This window comes from Fukomys damarensis, unplaced genomic scaffold (assembly GCF_012274545.1).
Source record: "Fukomys damarensis isolate Sample0158 unplaced genomic scaffold, DMR_v1.0_HiC HiC_scaffold_24, whole genome shotgun sequence".
Lineage (NCBI taxonomy): Eukaryota > Metazoa > Chordata > Mammalia > Rodentia > Bathyergidae > Fukomys > Fukomys damarensis.
In genome coordinates this window covers 51,738,040-51,760,992 of record NW_022900936.1, presented here as the reverse complement: position 1 = coordinate 51,760,992, position 22,953 = coordinate 51,738,040, and the positions used below count along the sequence as shown (strand labels likewise).

The 22,953-nt window shown below is 35.7% G+C and overlaps 1 protein-coding gene across 10 annotated transcripts in view; it reads right to left on the bottom strand.

Moving 5' to 3' along the window:
• Positions 1-22,953, bottom strand: part of Bbx (BBX high mobility group box domain containing) — a 263,754-nt gene that overhangs the window by 237,263 nt on the left and 3,538 nt on the right. For 9 of the 10 annotated variants that reach the window (XM_033768113.1, XM_010630160.3, XM_033768116.1 and 6 more), the window contains exon 2: positions 21,823-21,892. The exons of the other annotated variant lie outside the window; for it this stretch is intronic. The gene's annotated coding sequence lies outside the window, so the exon portion shown is untranslated. The remainder of the gene's footprint in view (positions 1-21,822; positions 21,893-22,953) is intronic. 10 annotated transcript variants of the gene reach the window in all.

The following is a 22,953-nucleotide window of genomic DNA, read 5'->3' as shown; positions in this document are numbered from 1 at the left end:
CAACCATCCATGTTGTATCATTACCAACACAGACCCCAGAATGTGACCCTCATCCTACCTGGAAGCCCACTCACCTCCTTCTTCAGCGGAACAGAATCACTGCCTGAGCCCCTAAGTTCCCCTGGACTTCCCATTCTCTGGCGTGTTCTTCCTTGCAATTCTCCCCTCACCAGGACTGGCTTTTCCCCTTACTTATCCATCTAACAAATCATGACAGCCTATTAGTACCATCTGAAAAAAAAAATGCAAAACCAAATAAATTGGTCAAATCCGATGAATCTTCAAGGCCCATTTCAAGTCTCAGTGAGGCCCTCCTTGTAATGAAATCAAGTATTACTGGATTCCACATCCTACCTCCTTTACCACCCTGTCCCTACATCTCCTGAATGATTATTTTATCCAAGAGCCAACACAGGTATGCAGAGCTGTTGAACATCTACTATAGCCAGACAAGTGCTAGATCCTCATTAAGGTCTCCTAAAAATGTTATTCCTGAACTTCCGCTCCCTTCCTGTTTTATATACTCCTTCGGCACAGGAATGAAACTTACCTACCCTTATCTGCTCTGAAACATTTACAGTGCCTAGAAAACAATAAAAGCTCAATAAACATATGCTGAAAAAGAATGAACAGATTAAACTATAAATGAATGAATGGAGGCATGGGGAAGAAGAACACTTATTTCCATAAAAATTTCTGAAAAGAACATATTAGTTCAACACTAATCTGCTTCTCCTTTGTCCTGGATCCTTTGTAGATTATTTAAAATTTAAATGTACCCTTACACCCATATAGTATTTTTTTTAAAGAAGGCAATTAAGAACAGCACATTTGCTTAAGACACTTTGCAGTCCAAAAGGCCCACTTACAAGCTCACTTAACTGCAATCATGAATTTGAAAGAAAAAATGAGTGAGTGGCTAGTTACAAGAAAGGCACGTGATTTGCCCTAATTCTACCAACTGTAGAGAAAACAATCCAGAGTACCAAGCATCCATTTCCAAACATAACAGAGGATTACCAAAACCTGCCACAGGTACAACTTCTGTACTACCTTTCATACTTAACACGAATGCCTCCAAAAGAGCCAGAAGCACTCTACAGGCAGTGTAGAAAAAGACGTGCAGACTTCGGAGGTGGACAGGACATCCCTGAGGTCAGCACCATGGTTACCATCTTTGGACACACCCCTCCTGGACCTGTACAATCCCATACAGCATAGGACCCTATATAATTACCTGGAAAGTACAATCTCCATCCACTCTTTTCTCTTCCCTACTTTGCCTTATTTTTCCTGTAACATAAAACCATCTAACATATCATATAGTGTTCTTAGGTATTGTCTGTTTTTCTGCACTAGAAAGGACAGGCAACTTTTTAAATCATTTCATTATTATCACTATAGTCCTAGACAGTAGAACAGAGATAGCTCACAATAATGGCTCGTGAGTAAATGCTATAATTATTTTATTATTTCAATAATTTGGACTATTTTCTTTATAGGTGTATTACTACCCATTATCACCACAAAAAAACTACTTATCTTCAGAAGCAAGTTTTTTTCATTCCTAAATATAAGATCATATACTTCTGAAAATACATCAATACAAACACAGAACACATCTAACAACAGAGACAAGAGTTTCATTTCTACAAAAACGTTATCTATACATATATTTATTTATATTATAATGTAAAGGCAAAGCATTTGAGTGCTTTTTATGGGTTATACCTGGTAATTTTCAAAATGATTTCAAAAGGCAACTATTACTTTTCTTGTTTATAGACAACAAAACTAGAATATGAAGAAGTTAGAGTGCTTTGTCCAAATACAGCTTTAAGAGGTGGCGTGGATGACACTCAAATAGGAGTTGTCTGACACATGATTATACTTCTAAACCACACTGTCTCAAAGGCAGATATTTAAAAGACCAACTTAATTAGATTTCTGAGTGTGGCTGCGTCCAGAACTTTGTTATAAATCCTGAGAAAGAAGCCAGGTAAATGAGAAAACAAGCAACTGCCCCAGATATCAGAAATTAGAGTACAGGCATACAAGTTGCTAGGTAAGTAAGGACAGTAGAAAGCAATGTGGCTTTGGACTCAGATGAATGATGGCCCCTTCACTGTGGATCCAGGTAGGTAACTCATCCTCTTAGGGCCTCAGGCTCAAAACTTGTATAAGAAAAGAGCAGAAAAAAAAGAAAAACAGAAAATGTAAGAACAGGGAGAGAAGAGGGGCTTGGATAAATTAGGTCTAGTACACATATATTTGTTAGGATCTTTAATAAGATGGGATATTTAAAAGTACACAAAAGAGTGCCTAGTACACAAACAGGTAGTAAATACTGATTTAGTAATACATTTTATTTATTTCTTCAAGGGTAGGACAGTATAAAACAATAACTGGAATAGGCTTAATGGGAATCTAGGAGATCTCAGATTGGATTTTAAAATGATGTCACAAGAACCTGTACAACTAACTTCTTCTGTCTTACATTTCATTCAGCCATGAATCCCTGTTTACTTATAGGTGTTGAACTAGGCACTGGCAAGTCAAGTAAGCATAAACATCACCTATACAAATAAGATAAAGTTCAATAATTTCATTTCCTAAACATTCAGTGAATGGTCACCAATGCTATTAATTTACCAAGGACACTATTTTAGAATCATCATAAATTCTCTTCAGGGTTTTTTGTAATTCTGCAGAGTACTATGATTTATACCATCATCCTAACCTATAACTAAGATTCAAAGCTAAGATTCAAAGAAAATCTTCATAAACAACGTTTGAGCTTTATTTCATACTATCTAGGGAAATACTTTCTAGTATTATCTCATTATAATAAAAAATAACTTGTTTAGGTAATTGTTAATTGAATAACTCTTACACATTTTTAAAGCAAAGAAACAAGCATCAAATAATCTTTCAAATTATCTTGAACATTATGAAACTTACCTAAAATACTCATTACTTCCAGGTCAGAATAAATCAACTACCAGAGCAGTTATGTTAACAGACCATAACAGAAACTGGTTGGGTAAGAAGTTACTTAGCAAATCAATATAATTACTTTGCCTTCTAAAAATAAAGTAATAGTTGAGATGGATAAAGGAACCATATGTCAGTTTCAAGTACATATACATACACACACACACATATATATATATATATATGCACACACACACACACATATATATGTAGATATCTATAAATATATATATATACACACACATATATATATATATATATCTCAAATTAAATAAGATAGTGTTTCAGGTCCCAACTACCATGATCAAATATCTAATTTATACACTAATATGACATATTTAACAAAAATACTTTTCTTGAATTAACATTATAATTACTACAAATTTTTATAAGCTTTTTATTGCTATTTAACACAGCAGTTCCAACCCTTTCCATGAAATGAAAAGGTAATAATAACTCAAGAGTTTCTGATACAAGTTTCTTATAGAAGTTGTTTCATGTAGTGTCTTTTTTTTGGTACCGGGGATGGAACTTGGGATCTTGTGCTTGGGTGGAAGGCGGGGGCACCACTGAGCTAAATCCCTGGCCCTGTCTCATTAAAATAAGATGATGTTGTCAGTAAAAAATGCTTTATTTGATCATTTAGTCCTGTTTATCATGAATCTAAAGAAATCTAGATTTTATACAGCCAAAAGCAAGAAGCTAACTACAAGCATGTCATGACTATGGACTTTAAAAGCTACAGTCCTTACATTACCCATACTAAAATTTCCTGAAATTGTAACACTAGTAAAAATAAAATGACTAATAATTTACACGCAGGAATGATTAGAGAAGAATTAACATCCTGGCAAACTCTTGAGTTAAGGAATCAAAATATGAATGGTTAGGGGCTCCAGGTCTTACAACTGTGTTTTCAGAGGGCATAGAAGAGTGTGCTGATTCAAACAAACATTATCAATCTGCTGAGAGCAGGGAAGGGGGTGAGAAAGCCAAAGACAGGTTGAGTATTACTGGACAAGAAAAGGATCATTAGCCAGTGGGACCTAAATAACAATACTGTACAGGGTTCAGAATTACCTTACAGTTTCACATGTGACATTCCTAGTAGAAACAATCAGCACCTTTAAACTACTGGCCACAAGCAGACACTACGTTTTACAAACCAGGAACATTTTACTGCCCTTTCTACCAAACTGTGAGGACTGGATAAAGAACACCACTTCAACATCCTTGTTTGGAGCCCTGTGTTTTATAACCATATCACTGAGTCAGTGAAAGCCCCAGCAAAACAGCAAAATTATGGTTTAACCACTTAATGCAGCAATACTACCTACATAGCAAGACCCAAATCTGACCAGGGGAGCGCACAAACTACCCCAGCCACAGACAGGGTAGAGTATTTCCTGCTGAATATCCTACCAATTGCCACTCCTTAAGGAGTCAGAAAAGTAATTATTGCTCTTGTTAAGAAAATAATTCCAAGTTGGGCGTGGTGGCACATGCCTTTAATCTCAGCTACTTGGGAGGTTGAGAAAGAGAACTACAAGCTCCAGGCCAGCCTGGGAGACTTAGCAAGACCCTGTACCCAAAAAAGAAAAAAATGTAAATGGCTGGGGCATGCAGCTGAATAGCAGAGCACTTGCCTAACATGTATGAAACCCTGTACCAAATACACAGGACTGCACACAATATTTTTTATTTTAAAAATTAAAAACTAAAAAAAAAAATATATATACCATGGCCTAGCACAAAGATAACGGTGACATTGCTATCTTTCCAAATATGCAGGGAATTAAGCCTATGCAGTCTTTAGTTGCCCAAACAGCCACCCTAGAGAGACAGGCAGCATTCCGAAGCCTTCTGCTTCCAACTAAACATAAGGTACTGATCTGCTATCACCATTCTCCCACAAAAATTAAAAGCTTTTATTTCCATTTAGCTGCCACTTAAGATTTATAAAAGGTTCGTTTTTTTCCTTTCATTCTTTTAGCTCAAATCCTCACATACCATACTTTCTTCATCACAGGTTGCCAATTTTTGGCTATGTTAAAAATCCCATCAAGTGGCACTTACATGACGTGACAATTAACTTTTAATGATGGATAAAAGAGGTAGATGCTTAAAGTCATTTTGCATTCTATTACAGCGCCCATCTAATAAAGGAAAATTCCTTTATAAAGGTCAGAAAATTTTCTTCTTTAATCATATTCTAAAAGACAGACTAACTTTGAAAATACATAAAACCAGTTGGGCCAAGAGATGTGTAATAGAACATAGAGCCTGTTGTCAGCACTGCATTACAGAAGTGATGTCTCTACTACCTATTCCTTGATTTAATATCTCATGCTTATAATTTTTAATTCTTTTCATAAATCACTAGCATTTTATATTCAAGTATTATATGCATAGATTTTAGATATGATATTTTACTATCTGACGTCTAACGACATGATTTCCTCAAATATAACTGTCTACAAGGTCTCTGCAAACACCCATGCAAGCTGTGCTAGGTACAAACCAAGGGGTGGGTACCATTCATATCAGAGAGATACCTCTACATATTTAGCATGACAACTTCTTGCCAGAGGGCAGTGTCTTGCTCTAAGAAAACCAATCTTCAACATTTGGATATAAAGTATCTCAAGAAAGTGTGCCTTTTTTCTAATTTACACAAAGAAACAGAATAAGGTGGCAGCAGCCAAGGATACCTGCCTCTAATTCTCTGGGCATTAGGAGCTGAATGATGGTTATTCCCTAGGTGAACTCTCAGAACTCTTGACAAGGAATTCTTCTCTGAACTACACAGCATAAATAAGTTATTTTCTGCCAAATGAAACTTAGAAAAATATTAACCTCAAAAATATTTTCTGGGGTCGTAACTCACTAATGTTTAGCCTATATACATTTAAATAGATTCAGTTGCAATGACAAGGTCACTGTATCTCACTTCAGCAGTTTCTTTTTTTCTCTTTCATTAAGTTTACGGGTACTTTTTTAGGTATACAGTACAGTTACATTCATCACTGGGACCTTGTACTCTTACATGACAGATCTTGGTTCTCATTTTTTCCCCATACTCCTGCCCTCCCTTCCTCCCCTCCACTCCTCACTATTTAGACTTTGTTTCCATTTTTTTCTTTCTCATATTTTTTCTTTTCCCTTCTTTCCTTTCCCCTACCCCTCCAACTTCCCTACTCCTTTAGCCCTTTTTTTCCTACTTCACATTATCAATTACACAATTTGAACCTTATTTACACTTTTAGTTTTTCACACCAAAGAAACTATTCAGTATTTACACGTGTGTGTCCTACTGATTTCACTTAAGAGTATAGCCTCAATATGCAGCAGTTTCTTAATAAGGCCACCATGAGGCAACACAATACACAAATTAGTGAACTCACTATTTCACAACTAAACCTGTTCAGGTTTTACAAACTTCTTTTCTCCTGATCAATGTTGAGTGATTTATACTTTCATGAACTGAACAAATCTAATAGCCCTAGAGCAATTTTTAAAAGCTCTTTTACTTAAGATTGGGATGAGCTGCTAAGAGGCTGGGATGGTTTTTCCTAACATCAAACTGCAATAAACTTAGGGCCTTTGATAAACTGGCATGCCATTTAACAATGTTATTGTTTTGCAAATTCTTGCTTTGTTTTCACAAGACTTAGGAAGCTCACCAAAGCCATGTTCCAATTTAATATGTTAGCTGCCAAAATCACAATACACCACTAAGTAAATTAGAAATCAATCCTTAAGGTAAAATGACTTCAAAGAAATATGCATAAGGTGTTACCTATAGTTTCATTCTAATACACAACATTTTAGTTCTTAAATCTTTTGAACCATTTATACACAATAAGTCACATACTATTGCCATGTAAATGGTCCCATCAGTTGGCTAAAACTTTTGTCTATATCATTTTGAACTAAGCAGATTTCTGCAGGAAAACAACAAACCAAAAAGTCTTGCATCTTGAACTCTGCTCTGCCACTCAGACTGGGTTCCCAGTTTCTTAATCAGGGGCTGGCCTCCTAGATTATATTACTCTGACATCATCAGTAATATCCCACTTAGAATTAAAATTCTTTTATTATCTTTAAAGTTATTGACTGTAAAACTATTTATTCTTTTATATTGTGGTACATATTTATTTTTTTAAATCACAGACATTTCATCTGTACAAAATACTGTTTTTGGTTTTTGTTTTACTTTAGAAGTTATCTTTTTTTTTTTTAATTATTCAAGAAACAAGTTACTAGCCAGGTGTGGTACTGCATGCTTATAATCCCAGCATCAGGGAGGCTGCAGAAGGACTGAAAGTTTGAACCCAGCCTAATCAACTCATGACTTAGCATGACCTTGTCTTTAAATTAAAAAGAACCGGAGATACAACTGTGTGAGAAGGGCCTGGGTTGAATCCCTAGTACCACAAAAGAAAAAAAATAAATAAACAAAAAGAGAGAAGCAAAGAATGAAGGGAAGAGGAACAGGAAAGAGAGAAGAGAGGAGAGGGGAGGGGAGGGAGCAAAAGTTACTGAGGAGTAATTTTGTATATGGCAAATTACCCGATGTTATAGGAACACAACTAGTGAAAAGACCATTCTATCCGGGGCTGGAAAGCCATGCCTGAAGCCCATGAGGTATCCCAACTCAGTGGTGTCCAGACAGGTCCACACACTGTGGAATGGTACAAATGCCACGTGGTAAGCACAATTAGGCAGGATAAGGCAATGAGTGATTACAAGTGTGGCCTCAGTAGACAGAATGAGCTGGGATGGGATGACAGCTGGGACGGGATGACAGCACCACCATTTACCAGAAGAGTGACCTTGGAGATCAAGCAAGCCTCTCAGAGCAGTTCCTGCTTTTAAAATGGAGATAATAATTTCTTCTTCACAGAGCTGTGAGAGGGAAAGACGAGTGGGAGCACTGACTTCATAGTCTATACCACTTCATAGAAACTGAGAATTCTGCCTAACTAGCCTCATGACTTCTATGTTCACACTCCACTTTAAAAGAAAGGCCAAACTAAAGAGAAAGTTCATGGTTTCAACCACTTTCACTGTTATACGCCTTCCTCAATAAATACATGCTTTGGTTTTATCAAATTATATAACAAATTTCTTTAGCTACTACCATACAAAGGTCCTAAAAACAGCATAAGCATTCAAGTATAGCTTATAAAAATTAGTCTATACAAAAAAAATCCTAAATAATGTGTAAAACCTTAAATATTTACATTGAAAACTCCCGGCATTCTAATGTAATCAACCTTTTGTCATTCTCCCACAGTAAAATAATTACTAGATCTGTTTATACTCTTGGGGAATTTAAAGATAAGATCCTAACAAATAAAACCTCTGTATTATGTAAAATGTTACTGAATAATTGATTCTGAAATAACTTTTAGATAGAAATGCCTTCCCTTTTATAGTTGGCAGCACTATATTAGATTATCTAACTAGCCTTTGTGAAACCTTTTCTTTTAACAAAGTGCCAAATTAAAATGCATTTTAAATTTAAAAAGAAAGAACACTAGCACTTGCCTTAACTTCTTTGAAAACACAAGTCCATATCAAATTATGAAGCAAATGTGTTCTGGATATGAGAATGGGTCAAATACCTAGATATCAAATCATATTTCCAGTTAATTTTCATTGTAATTTCAGAAATCTCATGGGGAAACAAATTATCTTAAGCTACAATTAAAATCTCTCATAAGAATCCCAATATATACTTCAAAGTTCATTATTTGTCAGTGCGAGAGCCCGATATAGGTAATTTTCTACCACAAGCAGCAAAAAAGAAAAGTTAAGCCAAATGGACAGATTTTTCACACAATCTTAGATTTACTTAAATGTATAACAGATAAGTATATCAGGCATTTTAAGTCAATTTCACTGACATTTTGTAGCCCATACAGTATGAACAAATTAACCACCACATCTTCTAAATCACTGCTGTTCCAGGTATTTACAATAATCTAACAAGTTAAAAATAGCCGAAATGAAACAATAAATCTGAACTTTTAAAAGGTAAATTCTGTGCGGCACCAGGGGCAGATCTCTAGACTAACAGCCAGAATCTGCAGGCTCTGGTCTCAGAGAACCCACTGCAAACTCAGTCAAGCTATTTAACTTTGAACCTGTGTCTTCATCTGAAAAATAGAAATAATGATATCATACCAACTACCACTCATCATAGTTATAATAAAAAATCAAATAATGTCAATGAAATCACAATGCAAACTCTAAGATGCAATAAAAAGTGCAAGATATTATTACTACTCTACAATACTAGCAACAGGCTTGCAATAAAGATCTCATGACTTAATGATTAACAAGATGAGAACAAAAATGTCTTAGCTATTCAAACCTTTATTTGGAGACCATGCCAAAGATGCAGGAGTGCTCTCAAAAATTTTAATTTCCATTTCATTGTGGGAAGCTTGGGCAGAGTAGACTGATATTGTAAGGTAGGGACAAAGAGTAGGGACACTTATTACAGGACATACAAAAACAAATTAGATAGAATAACAAATTAAAACATGGTAATGTATTAATTCTGCAAATGTGAAACTGTCTTACACAAATATGTCCCTGTCTTGGCCAGTGTGGCATCACTAAAGAAGGATGCCTTCATGTAGCTAGTATCAGAAAGAGAGTTAACAGCACAGCTGCTTCTCAGAGAAAAAATGTTTCTTCTCTCTAAATCTGATGATGTTCATAAAACAAAAGATAAATATATTTTATGACCATAAAACTAGAACTTATACCACCTGAATTTTAAAAAGCCTAAAAGAATGGGAGATAAAATGTACAATACTTTCTCTGAACTGGACTATAATAAATTCAGTCCTAATTGTAACAGTGTAGATTGGGATAATCCATAATATATCCCAGCTTTAGTGATGAGGATGAAGGAACAAGGTAATAGAAAATTTGGTCACTAGAGCTCCTCTGTACAAGCAACAATGCCAGGGCTTAAAAACAAAATTGCAGGGACACATGCCTGTAATCCTACCTACTCAGGAGGCTGAAGCAGGAGGATCCTTCATTTGAGACCTGCCTGGGCAATTTAGCAAAATCTGTCTCAAAATTTAAAAAAAAGCCTGAGTCTGTAGCTCAGTGATACAAATTTGCCTAACAGGTTCAATCCCCATTAGTGCCAAAAATGAACAAAAAACCATCTATTTGTATATTGTACCACTGGCTTTACTTCATTCAGGTGAGGATTCATTTCCGTATATATAATATATGAGGGGGGGTCAAATGTTCAAATTCTTTTACTGAAGGGAATAGCATTTTAAAAATCAGGAGATCAATGGCTTAGACAATTATACATTTAGGGCGAAGTGTTTGATTCAGGTAGGGTTAGCCTGGGTTCTCTACTCAAGCCATTTTCAGATTAAGCATTTTGAGAAGATGTCTAGCCATATAGTTATATAACCATGGTTCAAAGTTCAACCCATTTCAATTTCCCCTCTAACCTTCTCCTGTGTCCTGATACTGACCAGCCCTATAAGCCTTAAATATTATGGCACCTTTACTTTCTATTTCTCATTTGGTGATTGTGTGTCATTATTATACTAGAAATATCCTGAGACCAGAGCTACTTTCTATTCTACATAAGCCACACAGTTCTTAATCCAGCTTTATGTACTATAAGTACTCAATAAATACATTTTGCACAAAAATAAAGATAACTCAATGTATGGAACCTAGATTTAGCAAATAGATAAGAGAAAAGGAAATTATTTGCTCTATCCAAAATTGTTCTTCACAAAATAACTCATACATTTACACACCTCTCTATGTACTATACAAATCACTGATTAACATAGAGTTGGGAATAGTAAAACTTTAATCAGTAAAAGCAATAGCCACTACTAATTGAAGATTAGAAATATGAAGCATCACAAAAACATAACGTCAAAAAAAATGTATAGTTCCCTTTTGAAACACTAAGTCAAAACTTTTTTAAGAATATATCTACTTAATGAAGAAAATTACAGATCATTCTGATTCCTGAGATCTGTATAGCAGACTTTTTAAGCCAGCTAGCTGTATTTGAAATATATATATTGGAAATGACAGGTAAGATCACATTTAAGAAAATTAAAGAAAAGGAAAATACTAACAATTGATTCGTGATCACAGTTCTTTATGCAATAAATTCATCACTGTGTGCCACACTTATAATTCAGGGCTCAAGTATGATCCCATTCCTCACAATCTTTCAACCTACAGAAAATGTGTACAGATTTGTAATAGTTATGTAGAGATTTTATATAAGAAAACACTAACGTGAAACAAAACCCAGGTCTTACAATAAATCTGAACATGTTGTCTGGGTTTAAGCTTATAGACCCTCAAATGAGATGAAAATGTATGTTCACATATGAAGCTTGTAAGGAAATTCATTATTACCATGAGGGTTGGTAAACAACGAGATCCAAATGACTGTACTTGCATGATTCCAAACAGCTCCAAAACACAGAAGGGAAGAAAGATTCACAAATTATTAATCTGTATCTCTGTTCCTCTTTGCTACTTTAATGTAAATATTAGGGTCATTATCCATGTTGTGAACTTACAAAGAAATATTTTCCCAGATCAGCTTCTTTATGATTTGACTTATGAAAGTATTTGTTTGTTATTGAAGCACCCAGGATTGGCAACTGGAACACTGAGCACCATATTTTAGAAACAAAGTTTTAATCTAAACTGGGCTGATATTCAGAAGTGACCTGCCAAAAGAGGGCTGCAAATAAAGCTGGGTGAAAATATATAAATTCTGATGTGTAATAAACACAAAAGTCTAAAAGACTAAAAGATGAGATCCTGATCACTATGCATAAATGAAAAGAAGTGCCAAACTTGTAAGTGCTGTTCAGACCAAGGCTTCCTAAACCAAGAGAGAGAGACTATTAATTTTAAGCACAGGTTGAAAACATCCTAGAAAACATAAAAACTGCTTGATGAAAACACTGAGCATAATTTATCATCTCTCATGGATAAGACAAAAACACATTTTCACATCCTCAGAATCCTGTGATAATTCTTGTACTAGAAGTCTAATTAATAACATATTCTAAATTAATACAACTTAAGTAAAAATAACTACTAGCTATAGTAGTGTATAATATTTGTATTGGCATGTCTTTGGGCCCTTTTACATGTTTACAAAGTTCAAACTTACTAATCTATTAAGTATGCTTTGAACATTATTTAGTATATGCAAAATTCTCTTTGAGATGTTATATAGTCCGACACTTTCCCTCCATTCCATCATATTATTACAGGCTGCTATATTACTAACAATAAATAAAATGGGAAGTCGAAAACACTTGACTGAAATATAACTAACATAAAGTGAAACCTTTATCATATCAAAAAATGTCAGCGGCCTTATAAATATATCAAAAGATAAAAACATGTACTAATGTTTAAACAAAAGCAAACTTAAGAGTTTTAAGCCTGATTTTTATTTATTTATTTATTTCATGTATGTATGTATGTACGCATTTATTTATTGGTATCAGGGATTGAACTCAGGTCCTGGTGCATGCAAGGCAGGCACTGGAACCACCGAACTAGTAAGACTGATTTTTAAAAGTAAACTCTTCAATCAAACTAGTTTTACAACCATGTTTTGTTTTGTTTTGGTTGTACTTAACACGGAACCTAGGGGTACCACTGAGCTACACCCCCAGACCTCTTTTTTTTTTTTTTTTTGAGACAAGGTCTCACTAAATCGCCCAAAACTGGCTTGAATTTGCAATTCTACTGCCTCTCACACAGCTGGGATTATGGGTATCCATCACCACACCCAGCTACTTTTACAATCTTAATGGCATTGAAGGCAAACACAATGCCACAGTAAAAATCTCCCCCATATTTCAATGGCCAGGTTCTACGTTGCAAATGGCCAGTTTTTCACTGGTACTGACTCACTACTATTTTTATACAATCTTTACTAAAACAATTAGCATAGATTAATTTATTTTCAAGCCAGTAGAATGTTTGCTTTGAGGACAAGGGTTATTCCATATTCATCTCTATTTCCCAAAGTCTAGGTCAAGCATCAACATCTTATAGGCACTCAATCTATGAAAGATGAATTAAATTGGCAACAGTTTTTACTTATGTGTCAATTCTACCAAAAATAAGTAGAGCTGCAGAGATTATTAAAGATTCATTACACAACTGCCTCAAAGCAAAAAGTCCTTCCATCAAGTTTATGGTTAGCTAACTCCTGACTCTGGCTTTCTTTTGTATTTGACCTCACAGTCTTTAGTGATACCTTTTCAAGCTCAAGCATCTGGCTTCCCTCTGCTTGTGCTCCAGCTACCTTTGGGGAAGTCTGTGTGCCAATCCAACATGAGACAGCCTCACGCTATGGCACCTCGAGGCCCCCAAGTCTGAGGGCTAGGGCCAGGGATTTAGCTCAGTGGTTCCGACACCTGCCTTGCAAGCACAAAGACTGGATTCCATCCTTGATAACAACAAAAAGAAAAAAGACTAAGGGCTGGACTAAACCAAAGTGGGGAGTTGTAACTGATACCTCAAAATAGAACTTTAAAAGTTAAATGTTCTCCCTTTAGAGACATATAGCTTCTGCAAACTTCCACAGGCCTGGGCATAAACGGCTACCCCTACCACTCCTCAGTACAGAAATAGACAGAACATTCAGATGCTGGCACCAGGAGGTCAAGTCCAATTTCATTTCCTTAGGCAAGAGAGGGAGAGGTCCGGGTCTAGGAAGGAACTGAAACAAGCCTGAACAAGTCTATTGTCTCATTGCATTCCCACTTTCACTGTTCCTTTCTGTAAAAGACCCTAGCATACCTGTACACAGGAAGATAATAAAGGAGAGGCAGGGGTCCCTCTATTCCCTGGAGCTAGTTTTGAGTAAATCCTAAAAATAAACTGATATTTTTTGCTCTTTAAATATCACTAGATCAAATCTCACTTGATTAAATTATTTACTTTGAAAAATGACGCGTTCAAACACAACTCAAGAAAACAAGGTAAAGGCCAGTTGTGGTGGTGCATGCCTATAATCGCAGCACTTGGGAGGCTGAGGCAGGAGGACCACTGTGAGTTCGAGGCCAGTCTGGGATACAAAGTGAGTGCAAGCACAGCCTGAACTGCACAGTAAAACTCTGCCTCCAAAAGACCAGAAAAGAAACAAAAACAAAAACAAAAAAACCCAAGGTGAAAGCTGTCAGGTGCTCAAAAAACTTAAACTAATTCAAATTAACAACCTACCTGAATGATAACAGCATGAAACTGGTTTACTATATGGGACTGAAACACAACAGATGTAAGTCCAGCACCTTTTATAAAGAATTATTTGACTAACACAACACAAAATGTGCAATTTTATAACAAGCTCATAATCCACAAATACTTCACTAAAATACTTTACACATTTCATGGATCAGGAAAGGGGAAAAGCCACTTAAAGAGAAAAAAAAAAAACTTTTAATCTTACATATCTGAATTAGGCTCTAACTCTGTTGAATTTGCAAAAATTAAAAAATTAATTTCAGATGAAAAAAGCTCTTAGTATCAAAAAGAAACTTGTTGGGCCGGGGATTTAGCTCAGTGGTTCTGCTGCCTGCCTTACAAGCACAAGGTCCTGAGTTTGATCCCCAGTACCAAAAAAAAAAAAAAAGCAACTTGTCACCCTGCATTTTCTAATTGATTTTCTGCTTCTATACAACTGTGTATTTCATAAAATCTATTCTACTTATCACAACAGCAAGTTTTTTAGGTAAAATAAATCAAAAGTATACACCCTTAAATCAGTCTCAGCAATGATGAATTAGAACTTTTGACTGAACCCTACATCCAATTCATGTTTGATCATTAGAAACTGTGATGCCCACAAAGTCAATCTATTTATTAATTTTTCCACTCATGTTGAATTTTCTTTCAAAGTAAATCTTCAACAACTATTTTAAAACACTATTCATGTTATATTGCTAAAGTCCTCTAGTAAAGCATATTCACTGATTAAGTCTACGACTAGAGAATAAATGTCATAGATTACTGGCTAGGAAAACGCAACTCCTCTCCAAAGAACAAAGGATTTCTACTGATGTATCGGGGGAATTACTAAATATTAAACAACTGATACTGACATTTCCATAGAGATATACCAAAAATAAAGGTGAGTGAACATAGATTTGTAAATGAAGTTTTGGGCTGGGCTACTTTAGTATTTGACAGTGACCTCACAGACAAAAACTGACAACAGGCCCTGGGTCAGAGTTTAATATGGAACTCCCTTAAAAGTGATAAGAACAGAGTCAAAGTGAAGACTGGACTAAAAAGTTGCCAGATACCTTTCATTTTTAACTTCCTGAAGTTTGGCCCTAACAATGAGTAAATATAGAAAAAGCCTCAGGAGACTATGGAAAGGCAGACAGCCAGCCTGGCAAAATCACTTACTAAATGTATAACCTCAGAAAAGTGAATTAACCTGAGATTTAGTTTCTTCAACACATTCAACTTTCCCTTAAGTATGAATGAAACTGTAGTCATCCTGTCACCTCAAAATCATTAGATAAGGATTGGATAAGGAATTTAGTTCAATTTATTTCAGAAAAACAACAGGTGTCTTCACACAGCCTTACTAAAGATTCTTCATAATCCCTCCCTAATTGACACAGGCTGAGAGTTTTTAAGTCTCAAACTCATTTATCAATAATTTCATTATATGGGTAATAATGTTAAATACTAAAAGGACTCAAAAACTACAAATGCTTAAAATCAAAGTTAAAAATTCATATTCCCATTCTAAAATATTTATAGGCACATCACAGATACACACTACTGAATACAAAAGGCTGAGCGAGGGAGGCAGGAGGGAGGAAGAAAGCTGAGGAGAGAAACAGGGAAATAAGGGGAGCAGGGAAGGATATCTTCAAGGTGCAAATGGAGGAGAGAAAGAAAATAAAATTTCAGCAACTTAATCAGAGTTTGACAGATGGATTAAGATTTACTTTAACCTTTTTTCTATGCTCCACCCATTCCCTTTCCAGTCAATCAAAACTCTACACTTGGGTAAGTTTTGAGAGGTACACCAAAAGTTGCAAAACAACTCAGCATTTCTTAATATTAAACTGTTAATAAGACTCCCATTGAATTATCCAACCTCCAACTTTCTTACACCAAGGAATGTAATCATGTCAATAAATAATAAAAATTGTATCAATATACAGTTTTTTAGTATTGACAATTTCATTATATATCAAATGAAGATTGATTAAAGCCTTACCATATACAGCTATTATTTTGCTGCTACAGTGAAATATATACTCCACATATATACTTCCCCACTACAAACTTTTCATTTTCCTGTGGTGATTTTACAGCAAATTCAAAGTGAAAGGCAAGATCTTAACATTTTCTAATTATTGAAAAAGGAATATAAAACTTCTATAAAAAAATACAAACCAAAATCAGATTAGATTTGCAGAAAACACTTCCTAATTTTATTTTTCTGATAGATGGAAAGAAATGCACACCAGTGGCAATAAAGGAAATATAACCCTCTCATGAAGCCTCTAATAACAAGTTATAATGAAGAGTAGCCTGAATTTTGTCCAATATCATACAAGAAATGTTTAACATAGCAGAGATTTCAAATGTTATATGGACTGTGTTTAACATGATTAAAAACTACAACTACTAAGGAATCACAGGGTCAAAATGGAACATATGAGGCTCATTTAAATGTGTGTCAGCTTCAGTGTGTGTTTAAGCTTTCTTAACCAGAAGGCTTTCATTCTGCTCAACTTAGTGGATACAAATGATGTTAACTACTTTTTTTGTCTACCTAATTTTATAAGGTAAGTCTCAAACTCGTATTTGGGGCCACTGGGCTTCAACAGACACAGCTGATGGAATTATTTGTTTTTTTAAATTCTTCTTTTCAATGAATTTCAATGTACAGCTTTCAATGAATTCAAAATGTACAAATAATCAGTGGTCAAAATTAGCAAAAGGATATTCATTAGGTTAAATGGGTGGGAATATCAGATAATTTCTCTCTGTGGACCAAGAAAGATGATATAATAGCATCATGATCCCCTATTTAAAACCCTTAGGAGTGTACAGGCTATCAGTCACATGCATCTCAATGGAAGGACATTTACGCATGATGCTCTAAGGCATCCCAATCTCTATCACAATCACCAGAGAAAACACTTAGTGCTGTCAGCTAACCACCTTGAAACATGGAAAGAGCTGTTTCTAGTCCTGTGCTATGCTTTTCTAAAGAGGTAAGAAAGCCACTCCTCCCGCACCTAAAGGAGCAACTGTATTTTCATATGGTACATTTCAGCTTTGCTTTCCTCCTGGTTCTTTTTATTGTTTCCTAACAATACTTGTCCAGAATCTCATAGCAGGCTAAAAAGGCACCAGTGCCTCAAGATACCAAAGTTGAGAATCACTTAAGAGGAAAGAAAAATTAAAAGGTACAGCTTGGATGAATTTCAAATGGTGGGGGTTGGTGAATCTGAGTTACTAACTATAAAACCACATAGTACATACAGAATAATGAATGTAACTATGAATAGGTCATTACTTATACTATTATCTTATATTAATTCTCACATTACTACACAGTTAATATTAGTATGTCCACTTTACACACACAGTAATGGAAGTTTAAGAGCCATGAAGTGATAGGCCTGAGCTAGTAGGCAGAAGCAGAATCTAGGGCTCTTTGACTGCAAAGCTTCTGTTCCCTGTTCTACAACTATTATGGGAAACTCTCCAGAAAGTGATGACAACCCTCTCCATATTGTAATTGTGCTGGGTGAAATACAGCCACAGAATAATAAAGCAGGAAGAGACCTGGACAGTCAATGAGCTCAGAGAATGACTCCCATTCAATCTTTATCCATCCTTTCCTTGCACCAGAGTGTCTCAAAGTATGGCATAGGATTTCCCAAACTCCCACCTGCTTCACTAGCTAAAACCTAAATTCCTGGACCTCATTCCAGAAACACTGAATTAGAATATCCAGAGATGGGGTCTAGGACCTCCAGTTTTCACTAGCACTCTGGGTAGGTGATTCTCAAACTGTAAGCCATAAATTCAATTTAGTGGATAACAGTACTTTTTGTTTAAAAGAATAGGTTAGAACAAATTTAATTTATGAAGATTATGTAGAAGTAGAAAATATTAGAGGGCACTATGCTTTAGGCTATTTCAGAAAACTTTTGTTTCAGTTTCTTTACGTATGTATGTTTCTTTATGTGTTTTTTTACCGTACGATTTAGTGAAGTACATTTGAACTATTTTTATTTCCATTTGTCCTTTTAAATGAGTTACCTTTTCAAAAAATATTCCTTTTAAAAACACAACTTTGCATATTTAAGATATCACTTATTCCATTCCAAAAGTTTAATTGTATTCCCTGAACTTGTCACCTGAAGACCAGGTTTACCTATTGGTTTCATTATCTAACCAATATTTTACAGTAATTTAAGGTTTTCTAAGATTCTATTAAATCTGACTTGTTATTTTTTACTCTGTTTCTTATACAACCTCCTCACTACATGATGTTACTTCATCACTAATATCCTTGAACTGACTCACGTAATCTAACTTTACATTCTGGTAGGTATGTCAATGCTTCATGGTATTTAATCCTTTAAGTCTCTCATTCCCTCCTTCTCTCATCTTCTATTTACATATACTTTTAGATAGAGTTCTGTACTAGCTTGCTTTCTTTGGCATTCCCTTGTAAAACTGTCACTTATTTCAATTCTGACCATATCTTTTTCTTTGAAAGAAAAACAAAATGAAAACAATCCTATTAATACATGAGGATTTTCTGGCTATATGTGTACAATTTTAAAATAACATACAGTGTACATGTATTTCAAAGAAGTATAACTGCCTTCTAAAGAATATTGTGATGACTTATGAATATCAAGTAAACTACAGAAAACTTTCCTCAGGTGTGACTTAAAATATAGAAAATATGCTGTTCAACACAGTATGTGATAACTGCCCTTGAGATAGTACAAATGAACTGACTAAATAATGGTCACAAAATCTTAAAGCTAGAAGAACCTCCAGTCAGTCCTACCCTTGGTCCTTTCTGCCTCCCTTGCACTGTCACTCCAAGAGTAGCCTAAGGACCCCTGCATCTGGAGGACACTGACAGAGCATGTGCTAAAAATGATGCAGTGAAATCAGACATTTTTTGCTGATGTTGGATTTGTTTTCATTTCATAACAAAAGAAAAGAATTTCACTAAAAATATAAAAGAGGCACTACTCAGCCCTATTTTAAAAGGTGCCTTTGCTGGAGAAATGTTAAGAAGATGGACTTCAAGCTACAAGTTCAAAAGGTGTCTTTGTCTTAAATTAAGCACTTGCTTAAATTTATATCTTAAATTTTAGGTATTCTGCTCGGCAACTGCCAAAATTGATTTGAATATCACAACTATAAACATTTTCTGCACTTTTGTGAGACACTAATAATAATCTCAGGGATTTCCTGAAAGAACAGGCACATCTGTAATGAGATCATTTTCAAAAAGTTTTTAAAATAGGGTTGAGCTGTGAAACCAGAGGTACTATAAGATTCATAACACAAAAGTAACTGATGTTTAAGGCAAGAGTTAAATAATGGCCCTTATTTTTATCCATACAGTTTATGAAACACAGGAAAAAATACTTTAAGTATGCCAATTAATAACTGATACTTAAAAATTGTAATTTCACTGAAAAACACAGCTTTATTATAATTTAGCTGCTAAGATCTACATTATTTTCAGACCTATTGTTCTTTCTATATTAAAAGCAAAGCTACCTCACAATCTTAAATCTGACATTTTTAAAAATTGCATACAGACAGAGAGCAAAATAGATTTTTCAAGTCTACAGACTGAAGATTTTTCAGAGTATCTAAATCACTAATGGAAAGTTCTTAAAACAACTCCAGTACCTTCAAAGATACACTAGGAAACAATACGGATTAGCCACTTTTTCGATAGCTAGCATTAAATATGAAATGCAAATTAAGTCCTCGGTTTCAGAACTTAATAGAGTTATGCAGAATAATAAATTGGGAAGTTTGGAAACTCTTGATGATGAAGAAGCAAAACTTTACTTATTTTGATAAGTAAGATTTATGTCTAGTGAATACATCTGAGACAAATATAACTAATTCATGAGCAAGATGACTTTTAAAGATCACTATTCTAAGTTTTATACTCATAAAACTACTTCACTGACTTCATAAACCAATACTATTTTTGAAAATACTGTTTTAATGAGGTAGTCATTTGATATCTTGAACTGCAAGAGCTCATCGGAATGCTTTTATTCTGATACTGAGCCCCATATTAATTTCTGAATTGATCAAATATATTTCCATAGGGAAAGAAATAACATTAAAAGTTTGCTGTAGTGAACAAAATAACGTGTCTCACATAAATGTGATGTTCTTTAGTAATCAGGAATGCATTCTGAGTACTATTACCATATGTTCAAAAATGAAAAACTTATTTTCCAAACAAGTGTAGAAGTATCAAAGGCATTAAAATCTACATATTTTGATATGCACTAAATTAATCTTAGAAAACAATCTCATCCCAACCACTCCTACTAGCTTGTGAAATATGTGACATGAGATCACTAACTGAATCAACTAATTATAAGAAGTAATTTACTAAGTACATTCCACAAGAAATGTGAGACACAGAATTTATACAGACTGTCTAAAGTCCCCACTAATATCAAAGTACATTTTGCTAACAGGATGGAGACAACCAGAAAGGCCTGATATTTGAATTCTCAATACCAGGACATTTTATTAATGTACAAACTATCCTATCAAGCCAGAAAACAAAACATAAGGCCCTTGAGTTTTATTCCATGGAAAACTGAGATACAAGTTCATTTTCATTCATAAAATACAATTTCTAAACTCACTATGATAAAGTCACAAAGCACCATAGTTGATTTATACAGTGTAGTACAAATAATTTTCTTAATGTATCAGCAACTCAGAGTATCTGAAAAGTTCCTTTACAAAGGAGGGACAAACTTGAAAGTAAGTTTTCTACAATTTTGGTGCACCAGGCTGCTTTCAAATGTTGTATAAACTGTTTTTATCTCATGGTTATCTCTAACAAACTTTTCAGACACTGTCCCATTTGTATTTTGTATATTTTTCCATTTGGGAGGCATATGTAGTATTTGAAAAAGGCACTTAACATCTCAAAGTAACTACTTGTTTCATATGTTTTTAATTTCTCCAAATATATAAATTTTGAAGGAAATTATGATCAATTTTGAATGAAGTGCCCTAAGTACCACATTTACTACACTGTCCAACATTCCCCAACCCAAAAATAATTGTTACAAACACCACAGGATTAGTCAAGAAGAGAACCTAGGAGAGAATAAGCAAATGTCAGCCACTACACTCAGAGAGGCCTTTTACACAACACTTCATCATTGGGTTTTCATAGTATTGTACAACAAATTCACTAGGCCTTCAACTCCATATAAAACTTCATTATCAATTTAAATGTTAGTTTTAAAAAGTTTTCAAGTAATGCTTGCAGATAAAAAAGAAATGAACATTTAAATGATCTTAAAGTGACAGTAATCTACAGCTGAACTCTAAAAGATCGACTGATTTCTGCTGTAGGAAACTCAGTGAGATAAGCTTTTTGAGGTATTTTTCACCCCAACAGCATCTTCTTATGTGAACAGTAAGGACTCTCATGTCACTACCAATAGCCATCGAGCTTTCCTGAATGAGGAGTTGCAAACTTACCCAGGAAGGTAAATGGAAAGTACAGAGAGGAAGACGAACTGCAGCAAAGCCTTTGTCATATGATAGTGACCTATAAAGTATCAAATAAAGGTACATCAGTATTGTAAGGCTTCAGGATAGCAGAGTCCCAAGTCTTCTAATATCTATGAAGAAAAGACACCAAAATTCAGGAGTCCAACTCCGCACCAACCCCTCCTCTCGTCTCTACCTTACCCCAATCAAGAGCCCATCCTTAAGGGCAGGAAAGAGAAAGCCGCTGCCCCCATTCAAAGGGCAGAGGATGAGGGGCAGTCTAGCTGGCATTCCTGCGTGTCTCCAGCACCCTCACTTCCTATTCCCTATTTGTACAACACAGAAAGTTGATCTATTTTGCAAACGCAAAACCCACACCGCGCTCATTCATCAACTTGCGTAAGTGATCACTGCCTCATAGACGGATACACCGATAACCAAATCATAGCGATCCATAGGGAGTTCAAGCTTTGCCTCGCCCAGGAGTCCGCAGGAGGTGCCGCCACGAAGGCAGCGGGTCCAGGTGTTGCAGCCCTCAGACCTGCAGATCTGGACGGCTGCAGCCTCTCCCACAAGCCTGGCCCGGGTCACAACCTCGAGATTGGAGGTCGGAACCGACGGGCGGGGAGGGGGGGTGTTCACCAGAGCCCTGGCTACAAGAGCAGGGCCACCAGGTCTGCGAGGTCACAGTGGGGGGAGCTAAGAAAAGAAGAGGAAGGAAGGGAGCAAGGGATCCCACCCTGGCTTTGTTGCTGGTCACCATCAACTTTGCATCTTAGTACAAAATGTCGATCTTAAGGGCTGACAAGACAGGCAGAGGGAGAAAGAGAAAGGCAATAGAGTCCATCTTGCTTTAGGGAAGAGGAGGTAGAAAAAGAATGAAGTGCAAATCCCACACTCCAGGCGTAAAAGTCAGCTAAACACCTTTCCACAACGGAGGAGCAACGAGTGGGGTGTCCCCGTGCCGGTGCCCGCCCGAACTGGCGGCGGTCTGGGCAGAAAACGCCTCCCTCTCCTCCTCTTCCTCCTCCTTCCCCTCCTCCTTCTCCCTTTCCTCCTCCTCCGGGTTCCTTCTCCTCCTCCTCCTCCACTCCTCCCGCTGGCCCCGGCGAAGATCCC